Here is a 12,901-nt window from a genome sequence, read left to right as displayed (position 1 = left end):
TGATTTTAACATCATTCTGGATGAAAAGTACAGGGAAAGCACCTGTATTTACACGGACGGCTCGAAATGTACAAAGGAAATATCCACAGGAGCAGCTATCTATTGCCCTAATAAGGACATTAGCCAGACGAGCAGCATACATAAAGCAGCGTCAGTTTTCACAGCAGAGTGCTATGCCATCACAATGGCTCTGGATGCTGGCTTGGAGGATGGCTTGGAGGATGCTGAAAAGTCTTATGTTGTAATCACGGACTCTCTTAGTGCCTTACAAAGTTTAACTAGTACAACCGTCAATGTTGAAACTAACAACTATATTTTAGAAAGTAAGAATAAGATCAGGCAGTTCAAAAAGAAAAGTACAAATGACAGCAAAGTAGAATTTATGTGGATTCTTTCACATCGAGGTATAGAAGGAAATGAGGCAGTGGATCGGTTAGCAAAAGCAGCTACAATAACCGAATATAATGAACTAATTAAAATACCCCATACAGACTTTAGGCAAATATATAGGGAACAAATGTGGAAGGAATTTCAAGATAATCTCAATCACCAGTTTATTACAAAAGGTATATTTTACTATGAAAGATACTATGAAACCAGAAGAAAACCATGGTTTCACAAAAGAGGAATGCCGAGAGATGTAATTGTAAGAGTTTGTAGATTAAGATCAAATCATTATAATACTAAAGAGTCGCTAGTTAGAAAAGGTATATTAGAAAGCGCGGAATGTGATTGTGGAAGTCCTGTAGAGAGTATGAACCATATTTTATGGGACTGCCCATTATATGAAAAGGGTAGACAAGAATTTTTTGTAAAATTGAGAAAAGTTAACATAGAACCACCGGTAGATGTAAGTTATTTTTTAAGCGAACCAAAGACAAGACTGTTAAAAATACTTAAGGGATACTGCGATGCTAACGATATTAGAGTATAAGAGAAAAAAAAAAAGAAATAGAAATATATATATATATATAGGAAAATGTGCAACTTAGTACGTAAGTTAAATCGTTATGTATATAGGTATAAGAGAAGCATATATTTGCGGCTATGGGTCCGAGCGGACTCAAGTCTTTGTATTATTGTTGTTAATATTAATAGCAATAAAAATAAAAAAAAAAAGTGGTTACAACCGGCGCGACGCGGCACTCTCTTGCGCGGGATTGGCGGGTAATAAATGGCAGGATTTGAATGGTTAACACTAAATATATATATTCAAAAAAGTTAGTTGGAATACAAAGACTCTTAATTCTAAGTATTGGAACAGCTAGATATAATAAGAGGTAGTAACGCTTGAAATGGAAACGCGAGATGTTGACGCGACCAGGTCGCGGATGAGAACCGACTTCCTCGGGAATTGTCCAGACCTCCTTCGCTCGAAGATCGCGTGGAGGGGCGCGTGACGTATTACGCGTCGTAGTGGGGCTCGCTAGAGCGCGGTGACGTAATGTCGCGCATCTTGGCGCGCCTCGGAGATGGGGAATACGGGACTTAGAATTCTATGTGATTCGTGACTGCGTTCAAGATGGACGCGCCACGTGGTCGCGGCAAGGAGGATTTAGGTTATACACGTGAGGCCCACTCCTCACGAGTAAAGAACACGTCGGATAGTAACCAACAATAACGACGTTTATTTTAACAAACCCGAAAGAGAGCTTGCGACACTCGATAACGAGTCGCGACGGTTGTGTACGGAAACCGCACGGTCCTGCGGCACCACGCCGCAGGATAAACTTTTCGTAGACGAGACGCTCTGTGCGCAGCGTGGTTCTCTCGACGAAGATTCGGAGAAGAAGAGCGAAAGGCTCGTCGGCAACGCGCTCCTTACCGCTATCGCCCGGCCGCGCAGGCGCAGTAGCGCTTACTGCGCGGCACATGCGCGGCTGTGTCGCCGGCCCCACAACATGTCGATAGGCGTGACATCTAGTTATAACCTAGCGCAGCAACACGTCGGCAGACGTGACATCCCCCCCCCCCCCTTGGGAAAATAATGTTTACTACGGGAAAAATTATTCTTCCTCATCTGAATGGTAAGTAAATGTCCTTCGCACTGGTTTATCGGGGCGATTTGGTCTATTTAAATTTGGGGGCGTAGTGTTCTCGTCTCTCGGGGTTCTTATAACTATTGTAGGAAGTTCGTCACTTGTAGAGTTTGTGGACACTTCACTGAGGATACACTCTAACCTCTTTTGGGGGGAACTCTCACTAATTGTCTCTTTGTTTTTCTGTTTCAAGAACAGACAGAAGTGGGTGAGGGCACTCCATGATGCAGCAAGGAGCTGGATGCTCCATCCATAAGCCGCATGCAGTGCGATTCCGTTGAGGATGACGTTGACGGTGACCTTGATGAGGCGGACCACCATGTAGATTCCAATCAGTCCTGCGACCACGGATCCGAATTCGGTGAATCTTTCCCAGATTCGTTGTCCGGTCGATTCTGCTGTTTTCTCTAATGTTGCTTTATCCATTAGGTTAAACAGCGATGCGGAGCCTTCGGCATAGCTTCTTCCGGAGGCACCCTGAGCAAGTGAGTCAATCACTGCGGTCTTCTCAATTGGAAACATTATGTGTTCGTTTAATTTGCTGATGTCGTCGGAGGAATATATTCCTCCGTTAGCCAGGTTCTGAGGGTCGACGTACTTCCATGCTGATTTTGTTAACGGTTGGACAGGCGGAAACGGCATACTTTCGACAGGGTTTGGCATCAGTTTGTACCAGGTTCCGTGTAGTTTGTATGCCGGAGGTATCAGCTCGTTGCATTTGCGTTGAGTACCAACAGAGGTAAGTATACGGTTTCTAGGTGTTAGAAAATAAGATGTATTTCTGTATGTCACGGGGAGCTCTTCGTAACATTTTTCTGTCTTCCTCAGTGCGCAGTCTATTGGTGTACATTTGATGAGATGTATGACCTCTCCAGCTTGGACGGCCATGAAACCATGGTCCCTGGCAAGAGTCGTGGCTACTTCTGCTGGATCGATACGGATCGTAGCTATTGCATTCTCCAGGATCTGTTGTTCTAGTTTGCACTTTTGTTGAAGTACATCTCGATACATCGATACTACTTGGTTCTTCATATGGCGCTCGAGATATACGAATTTGGCGTTTACGTAGGTAAAAATGTCCAAATTATTCACTTGGATGGGTTCCATCTCCTTGAAACGTCCTCCCTTCTCTGTCTCCAGAATAAGAAGTTTCGGGTGCTCGGTCCTGATGAGGGTATAGCCGCACACGAATGTTCGGCTTGTGCTGGTCAGGGAGAATGCGGTCTCACCTGCTGTAACTGTGTAGATAGCTGCCCAGTTGGATTCTGGTGCTTTGGTGCGTATCGATTTCCCATCGTAAAGGACGTGGTACTGGTTTAGTTGACATCTATCTGCAGGTAGACTGGTGTCCAGAATGTGTATCCATCCTCAGAATCCAGGCAGGATTCCCTCTGGAGGTTGCATCTCTGGCCCGAAGACCAGCTCTTCGTTGGAAGTCAGCTTAACTGAGGCATAAAAATCTTTTAGGGTGATCCAGATGACTGCTTGGACCACCACGTCGGTCCATGTACCGAATGGATCGCTGTAGGTTGCCCCACTGCATGTGCCATCCTGCTGGACAGCACCAGCTAGGGGGATGCTCCTTGTTGAGGTACGGTTCGACCTGAGACCGGCGATTTGTATGAATGGTGGCAGGTAGAGGATACCGGTGTCGTGCATTTGTTGACAGGTTTCTCTGGGAGTATTCATAATATATTGCTGTCTCCCGTTCTGCACTATAGATACGTGGGAGTGCATGCCGCAATGGTAAATTGTGCGGTCTATCTCGACCCGGCATTGGATTGTGGCTGTATTCTCAAAATCGGTCAGTTGCAGGAGCTGGATCTTGGTGTCTTCGTTTACTGGGGTGGCGTCGGCAGCGTCGCAGTTAGGTTTATCGACGGTAGAAAAAGATGTGGTGTTGAGTGTGGGCCCACCACAGTCGTAGCCGATGAGGGCAGACGTCGTCTGGAGGACGGTGAGCATGGAGAGAAGTACGGTGTGCCCCTTGTCGATGGTTGGCGATGTCGGAATTGACTGACGCTGTCGCAATTTGTTCGTCGTCTTATACTCACCGGAGGTGTTATTGGTGGGGGCGACGAAGGGGTGTTGTTTCACCTGGATTAGTTCGGGTGGGGGGTGGGGATGGTGGCGAGTTTTAACGGGCAGCCGCGGCAGTCCAATACTGAAATGACGCGGCATATTTCTTTCCCACATTCGTGGCATCTGTTCCTCATCGTCTCTTGTATCGTGTGGACGTGGAACACCTCCAGGATTTGGTGCGCCCTGCTGCACCGCTCGCAGAGCTCGTCTCCCTCGCTCGTCGCGTATAGGGTGCCCCGATAGCACCTTATGAACAGGAACCTGTCCAGATAGGCCAGGCGCTTCTGGCCCGATGTTCTTCTGGGTTTGGCTGAGCGACACATTTCGACGGTTGTCGTTGCTGGAATGGCCCGTCAGTTTTTCGGGTGCCGTTTTATATCCAACCTTATCGGTAAATTTTTGGCAGGGCACGGGAGGGGGTTGGCGCGTCATCGCCCTTACCAAGAATATTCCATGGTTCTTGTTTCTTGTTTGGCCCACAGGCGTATCCGGTCCCACCAGCGTTGAGTTTATATTAAGATTATCAGATCTAGCGGATGTCGCGTCTAACGTAACCGAATCGGGTTCTTTGATTATCGCTTCTGGTGTAATCGGATTCGCTTTCTTCGCGTGCTTAATTTTATTCGTATGAACGACTCGGGTTCCTCTCTTAAAGTCTAAGCGGACGTTGTTATCGCCTAAACATTCCAGTATCTTGAACGGACCGATATACTCGTCGTCAAATTTCCCTTTACGCGGTTCTTTCAGAAGGAAAACGCTATCTCCCACGGAAAAGGTTCTGGTACTGAGTTTCCTGTCGTAGTATGATTTAGAACGGATTTTCGCAGCTTTCAGGTTCTCGCGGGCTTGGCCAATGGTTCCTAATAATTTATCTTGGAGGTTTGACAGATAGTTCGCGTAGGATTCATCCGAGGAATCGTACTTCTGGGCGTCAGCCGAAGGGGTTCTTGCCAGCGAGCCGAAAACTAACTCGTGAGGTGTGAACAGCGTTCCTTCGTGAACACTGGTGTTGTAACTGAAGGTCGCGTAAGGCAACCATTCATCCCAGTTTCTTTTATTAATGAATTGTTGTAGGTACTCGGCTAGTACGTGGTGGGAGCGTTCGATGGAACCGTTACTTTGCGGATGATATGCCGTTGTTTTAAACTGCGTGATTTTGAATTTCTTGGCAATACTTCTCATCAGTGAACTTAGAAAATTGGTTCCTCGATCGGTGAGGATTGCCTTAGGTGCGCCGAATCGACAGATAAAATGTTTTATGAATGCGTCGGCGGTGTCTATCGCAGTGGCGGACTCGATTGGGATTGCGAGGGAGTATTTTGTGAGGAGGTCTTGGATAGTGAGTATATTGTTGAACCCGTTAAGGGACGAGGGAAGGGGGCCGACAATATCCATGGAAACCTTGTCGAAGGCCTTGCCGGGGGTGTCTGTTAATGTCATGGGTTGTCGTGTTTTGACTCTGTCCAATTTCTTCCTTTGACATGATATGCAGCTGTTAACAAAGTTCTGAACTTCTCGCTTCAACGTGGGCCAATAATAATTTTCGCGGATACGTCTATAGGTTTTCGTAATGCCTTTATGTCCGGCAAAAGCTGATACGTGATTTTCTGTTATAATGTCTTCGCGTCTGTCTGTCGCGGGGATTGTAACTTCGTGAGAACAGCCGAAAATTTGTACATTGGTCGTCGAAAAGAATTCTAACAATAAATTTTTGAGAGAGGGCCAAGACACATCTTCTACTGCTGATTTCGATATGCTAAATGTTGATAATTGAAGCTCCGTTATGACGTCGAGTAATGATCGGATGCATTCGATTACGTCCTCGTAGGAAGCTGAGTAGAGAGCGGATTGTTTAACTGGGAGTAAGATTAATTTCTTCGAATTGTAATTTAAAACTTTAGCACGGTGAAGCGTAGTGTCTTTGAGGAGAGGAATTTTGTTGTTCAGGGTCAGATCTATGGTTCCAGTGTCGAGGGGATGTCCGTTGAGTGTGATGAAGCCTACCAAATTGTCATTTCGCATAATTAATCGGTCTCTGGTATGAATTAAAGTTCGCTTGTGCGTCGTAGTCGTCGGTGTGTTTAGGGACTCGGAAACGTCCTCGTCGCTGTCTTCGTCTTCGTCGGTCATTGAGTCGGTCGGCGATGGGGAGGTGTTATTGGACGAAACGGGAGTGGGAGGAATTCCGCGTGGTAACGGGATTGGAGTGGTGTCGCGGGGCGATGGTCTTGGAGGAGGGGCGCGCTGTAGGCGTAAGGGAAAACTAGGAAGTGGAAGGACAGGGGTCGGAGAAAGACGTGGTTCCGGAGATAAGGAACGTGATGGCGGCTCGGGTGTGCTGATTAGTTGGCGATTCTGAGAGGCGGGCGCGGTCGAATGGCTATCGGCCTTTGCGGATCGGGTAGGAATGGCGTCGAAAATGGCGGATTCTGAGGAATCGGATAGAGGCAACATTGATACGGGGTTTCGAGACAACGCGTCTGCATTTAAATTTGTCTTACCGGTTTTGTACGTTACACGGTAATCATACTCGGCTAATTTTAATCGCCAACGCAGAAGGCGTGACGTAGGATCCTTGACTGAATTGACCCAGACTAAGGGTTGGTGATCGGTGATTAAGTTGAATTTGTGTCCGTAAACGTACGGTCTGAAATGCTGTACGCAGTAAACTATGGCGAGGCATTCTTTTTCGATAGTTGAGTAATTTAGCTCTGCCCCATGTAATAACCGAGACGCGTATGCGATAGGTCGATCTTTCCCTTGCTCGCCTTGGCTAAGAACTCCTCCTATGGCATAGCCTGACGCGTCGGTAGTAATGTTGAATTCACGAGAGAAATCCGGATATTGCAATAAAGGTTCTGTTGTTAAAATTTCACGCAAGGTGTTAAAAGCGGACTCCTGCTCAGAACCCCATTCGAACTTCTTTTACTTTTTCAAGAGGATAGTCAGTGGTTTAGAAATTTGCGAAAACTGGTTTATGAATCGGCGGTAGTAGCCCGCGAGCCCTAAAAATTCGCGGACGCTCTTAACATTTTTGGGGCGAGGAAACTCTTTAACCGCTATTATCTTTTTAGGACACGGTTTTACTCCGTCTTCCCCGATGACGTGGCCAAGGTATGCGACTTCGCGGTGTAAGAGCCCACACTTTGAGGGTTGTAATTTCAAATTTGCTCGTCGCAACCTGCCTGCGAGCTTCTCGAATTTTATTTTGTGCTCGGTAAGACTTCGAGCATATATGACGATATCGTCCAGGTACACGAATAATTCCGTGCCCTGGAGTCCTGTTAGAATATTATCCATTAACCGCTGCAAGGTGGCGGGAGCGTTACGGAGACCGAAGGGCATTCTTTTAAATTCGTAGTGCCCGTACGGCGTGGAAAATGCCGTCTTGGCCGCGTCCTCGGATTCCATGCCGATCTGATGAAACCCGTTCGCGAGATCGAAGACGCTGAAGTATTTTGCGCTCCCGAGCTGGTCCAAGATCTCTAGTATGCTTGGCAGAGGGTATGCGTCTGGGATTGATTTTTCATTTAGCGCACGGAAATCGATTACCATACGCCAGCGCTTGTTGCCGTGCTCGTCCGGCTTTTTAGGAACAATCCACAAGGGGCTGTTATACGGAGACACGGAAGGAGTAACAATTTCGCTTTCCAAAAGTTCCTTCATTTGCTTATCTATCTCTTCCTTGTGGATTGGTGGATATCTATACTGTTTTACATGAACCGGCATCTGATCTGTCGTTACGATTTTATGGCGTACGGCGTTCGTTTTTCCCAGACGATCTCCTGGGAGATGGAAGAGATCGTGGTGATCTCGAATTAAATTTTCGACGTGACGCTTCTCGTCCTCGCCGAGGTGACCAGTGCTTATCATGCCTGATATCTCCTCGATTCGCGAGGAGGAAGAGCGTGAATTGGAAGAACCAGTGGATATAGAAGATATGGTAGAGCTCGTGTTCGAGTTGGAATTAGAATAGAGATTGGAGTTTGCGTTTGAATTTAGCGAGATAGGGGATTGAATGGACTCCGCGGATCCCACGATTTCTTCCACCTCCTCCAGCTCCATGATCGGCATGGGGAGAGTAATATCGGATTCTGTCGTGTTGATAACCTTAATAAAGATTTTTCCGTCCGAGATGCGGGCGAGGCAATGCGGGACGAGTACACCGGTCGTTAGCTCGCACCTCGGTACGTAGCCGAATTCGGGGCCGGTGGCGAGTATCGCAATGCACGCAGAAGATCGTGCCTTAATGTGACACGTGTTTAAGTTAATGAAGGGTATGTCTTTCCCCTTCCACGAAACGCAGTGTCGGACATATGAAATTTCCGCGCCTTTCGCGAGAAATGCTGATCCCAGTATTCCGTCGGTAGGAATTGGGAATGCGTCCGGCATGACGTGAAATTCTATTTCGGTCTCGTCGACCGTCAACATCGCGGAGCCAAGAGTTGATACGTGCCCTTCCGTGATACCGGATATATTTACAGCGTTATTGGTATTGATTGACACGCCGGGTTTTAGTAGCGAGATCTTAATTATGTTCGGTTCAGCTCCGGTATCTACCATTAAGTTCGCTTCGTCGCGAAGCTCGGGACAAGCAACCCGGACGTGGGGCACGGTGGTATCGGACCTTAGTTCGATTCGGGAGATGGCTCGCGGTTCTCCCTGGGCTCCTCTTGGCTTATTGCTCGAACTCGGTGTGGGTCGCGGGGACTCGTTTCCTCCCGTCGGGGACCCGAAGCAGACGGGAGGTTTCGTCCGTTTCCCGACTGGTTTTCACGGATGCGATTATTATACTCGCGCTTCCTGCACTCATGAATGTCATGACCCGCGTTCTTACAGTAGTTGCAGGATTTAGCGGGTGAGCGCGGTGCGACTTCCGGTCTATGTGAGTCACGGTGGGGCGGCATATACGCATCGCGGGATCGAGGGTTATCGCGCGTGATATCGTTTCGGATGGCACGCGAATCGTGTCGCGTTGCATAGGGGGACTGATATCGGTATCTGTCCGGCGTCGGGCTTCTGTTATGATTCGCGTTATCAATATCGCGATAGGGTGAATAGGATCGCTCAGGGCGGCGGTAATCCGATCGCTGATTATAACGCGAGGACAGGTGTGAGGTGTTGTTGTTACCAGCCTTATCGGTTCTGGATTCGGTGAATCGCACCTGTCGCTTTGGGCGGTCGTAGCGGATTTTGTCGATTTCCGCTTCCTTGTGGAATTCGATGGCCTCGTCGAAAACGCGGTTCAACGGGGCGTTGCGGTACGTGCGCATTCCGGATCGGAGGTTTGGTATTAGACCGCTTATGAAGCTATCGCGTGTCAATGCGTCTACGTCAGCAACGTTGGGACGCGATCTGTCGCAATCTAGTATTGCGGCTCGGAGGTCTTTCACGCGGCTAATGAAATCGAGGATGTGCTCGTTCGATTTCATATATATGTTGGTCATTTCGCCGCGGTAATGATCAACTGAGTGTCGCGGTCCTAGCACATCTTTAAGGCGATTGCAGATGTGGGCGACGGTGTCTAGGTGTTCGTCTTCTATAGCTGTGTAGGCGTGACCGCGTAATTTTGTAATTATCAATTTAGCCAAGGTTTGCTCGGCTTGGATCGACACGAGGTCACGGGCGCGACGACAAGTGCGTACGAATTGTAACACGGGCATGTTATTCCCGTCGAACGTGGGGATCGAGTCTATAGCGGCTTTCATCGTGTAGCTCGCGCTTTCTGACGGCATTTCGGGTTGACCGTGGCTTGGGCCGGAAAGATTACGACTCGCGACTTCGTCCGGAATTGGTATAGGTCGCGGCGTCACGCGGTGGTCTCCGAGGGCCTTAGTATCTCCTTGCAACTGGGAGATTTGTGCGCGGAGACTCGCGTTATCTGAAAGGGCGCCGCGGAGGGAGTCGCGGTCTTTCCGGTACTTTTGACTTGCCTGCTCGGCATCGACGAGAAATTGTGATTTTTCCGCTTCAAAAGCAGCTGCTTCTTCGCGGAGTCTACGCTCTTTCTCGCGGAGTTGACTCTGTAGCATTTTAATTTCATCTTCGGACATTTTCGACGAGTTATTGCGAAGATTTCCTGCGGGACCGTCTGGACTTTTTGGCATTTTGAACCGTGGTGGTTGAGATCCCACCGTTGCCACCAATTTGTTACGTCCCGCGGTTGGTTACGCGATGGTAAAGACGCTTCGCGATTTTACCGCGGAGAGACGCTTCAAAATTACAACTATTTGGCTCACTCGACTCGTACGTTCGAAGTCTAGCCGGGTCCACGGTTCCACGTAAATATGTAGATATGCTACTCACCAACAGTCCTGGACAGATTGCAAGAAACAGAGACAGATGGGGCAGCCGTGCTCCCTCGGATTGGCTACGGAGAATGGGTCGGTGTCCTTGTCCCTCTTAGGTCGATGGCTCTCTCTCTCTGAAGATGCTGGTCCTGATGCTGCGCGGCCGCGAGATGGTGCGGACGTTCGCCGAATGGATTGGATTGTTATACACGAGAGGGCGAAACAACTGGCGTAATTAGTGGTTACAACCGGCGCGACGCGGCACTCTCTTGCGCGGGATTGGCGGGTAATAAATGGCAGGATTTGAATGGTTAACACTAAATATATATATTCAAAAAAGGTAGTTGGAATACAAAGACTCTTAATACTAAGTATTGGAACAGCTAGATATAATAAGAGGTAGTAACGCTTGAAATGGAAACGCGAGGTGTTGACGCGACCAGGTCGCGGATGAGAACCGACTTCCTCGGGAATTGTCCAGACCTCCTTCGCTCGGAGATCGCGTGGAGGGGCGCGTGACGTATTACGCGTCGTAGTGGGGCTCGCTAGAGCGCGGTGACGTAATGTCGCGCATCTTGGCGCGCCTCGGAGATGGGGAATACGGGACTTAGAATTCTATGTGATGTAACGTAGTGGCTATCTATATATTATACAACTTATGACCTAACGCGACTTCTAGTTATAACCAAACACAACATCCGACGGGCGCGACATCTATTCAGAAGCTAACGCAACATGTCGATAGGCGTGACATCTAGTTATAACCTAGCGCAGCAACACGTCGGCAGACGTGACAGTATCATTGGCTGTGGACCTGTTGGAACATACTGTGACTCGGTCGACTAACCTCTTCTCCTCGGCAATCTCCTATTCCTGTCTCTTATACAATTTCTCAAATACTCAATAAAGTTTATTTTTGCCTTTCCCTATATTTTAAGTAAATATCCTCAGAGTCTCAAATAGCCGATCCCAGGTTAACAGTGCCTCAACAAGATCTTTCATCGGACGCCTGGGCCCATGTGGCCCTAGGCTTGAGTGAAGCCATCATGACTTCCAAAAGTTCTACTCTCATGGGAACAGGCACGGCTGAATCTAACTCAAGAAATAAGAGAAAATCTGTTGACATGTTTCCCCCATCCCCTGGAATAGTAGGTAAGATTCAGGATAAAACGTCAGACTCTTCCTCTGCGAAGAGAAGATGCGAGCCTCCCATAGTCAATCTTTATCCATCTTCACATAAAGCCCCGGCTTTTGTCTCCGCTATATTTGACAAAAATACGGTGAAAGAAAGGAATTCCCAGAATGCCCTTATGCTGGCCAAAGCTCTGAATAAAGTCAACCAAGGGGTAGAGGAAATCAGACCGGAAGGGTTTGGAAGGTTTTCAATCAAATTTAAATCATCTATTGAAGCAAACCAATTTATTAAAACTAACAAACCAGATCTTGAAGGGGTAAACACTTTTATACCCAAATTCAGGACTACCAGAAGAGGTATCATCAAAGGCTGGTCTACTGATTGCGAATTAGAAGACATAATTAATCACTCTGACTCTCCAGTTCCTATTCTGAATGCACGTAGGCTTAATAGGAGAATTAAAGACTCTCAAAACGGCAATTAGTCGTGGGTTCCAAGTGAGTCAGTCGTTCTTACCTTTGAGGGTACCGTATTACCAGACAATATCAAATTATACAACCTCATTCTCACACCGGTCGAGCTTTACATTGAACCTATCAAAATTTGCTACGGTTGCTTTAAATTTGGTCATACCAACAAATTCTGCCGGAGTCCAAAAATATGCAGAAATTGCGTCTTAGTAGGTCATAACCTATTGGATTGTCCAAATAAGGATTCGCCATCCTGCGCACACTGCAAGGATAATCACCCTACTCTTCATCCAGACTGTACTGCCCTCAAATCTAAGAGAGAAATTAACACAAAAATGAATTTATTAAACATTAGCTTCTTCGAAGCCCGTCAACTAGTTTTGGGTAACTCCAGGATTTCTTCCAGATCTCAGTTTGCAGCGACCAAAGAAAACTTCCCCCCACTTAAAATTAAAAGTCAAGCAGATATCGTTAACTTAAAGTCAATTGGCGGTCAACAAAGCCCTTCTTCCTCTCCCTCCGTTTGGACTCAGTCCGCTCCCTCTATCTCCCCAATAAACTCCACCAGAAAACCCCCTAATCTATCCTCCAGTCTTCTCAATGCATCCAGATCATGCTCTTCAATGAAGGATTATTCATCCAAACCGATTCAATCCTCCTCTTCCCCCTCTGCACTTATCAATAAAAAATTGCCTAATTCTCCCTTATCCTCCTCCATTCCTCCATCTTCACCCACACCTTCTACCTCGAACTCAACTCTCGATTTACAGCCTCCCCCAAACAGAAAAATCATTCAGGTCTCAATTAAACAATATAAGCCTTCTATATCGTTAAAAAAACTAATATATCTTGATTTCTAAACATTTTATTATGGATAACCCCCTT

This window comes from Halictus rubicundus, chromosome 4 (genome assembly GCF_050948215.1).
Source record: "Halictus rubicundus isolate RS-2024b chromosome 4, iyHalRubi1_principal, whole genome shotgun sequence".
In the NCBI taxonomy this organism is placed as follows: Eukaryota; Metazoa; Arthropoda; class Insecta; order Hymenoptera; family Halictidae; genus Halictus; species Halictus rubicundus.
This window is presented reverse-complemented; position numbering follows the sequence as displayed.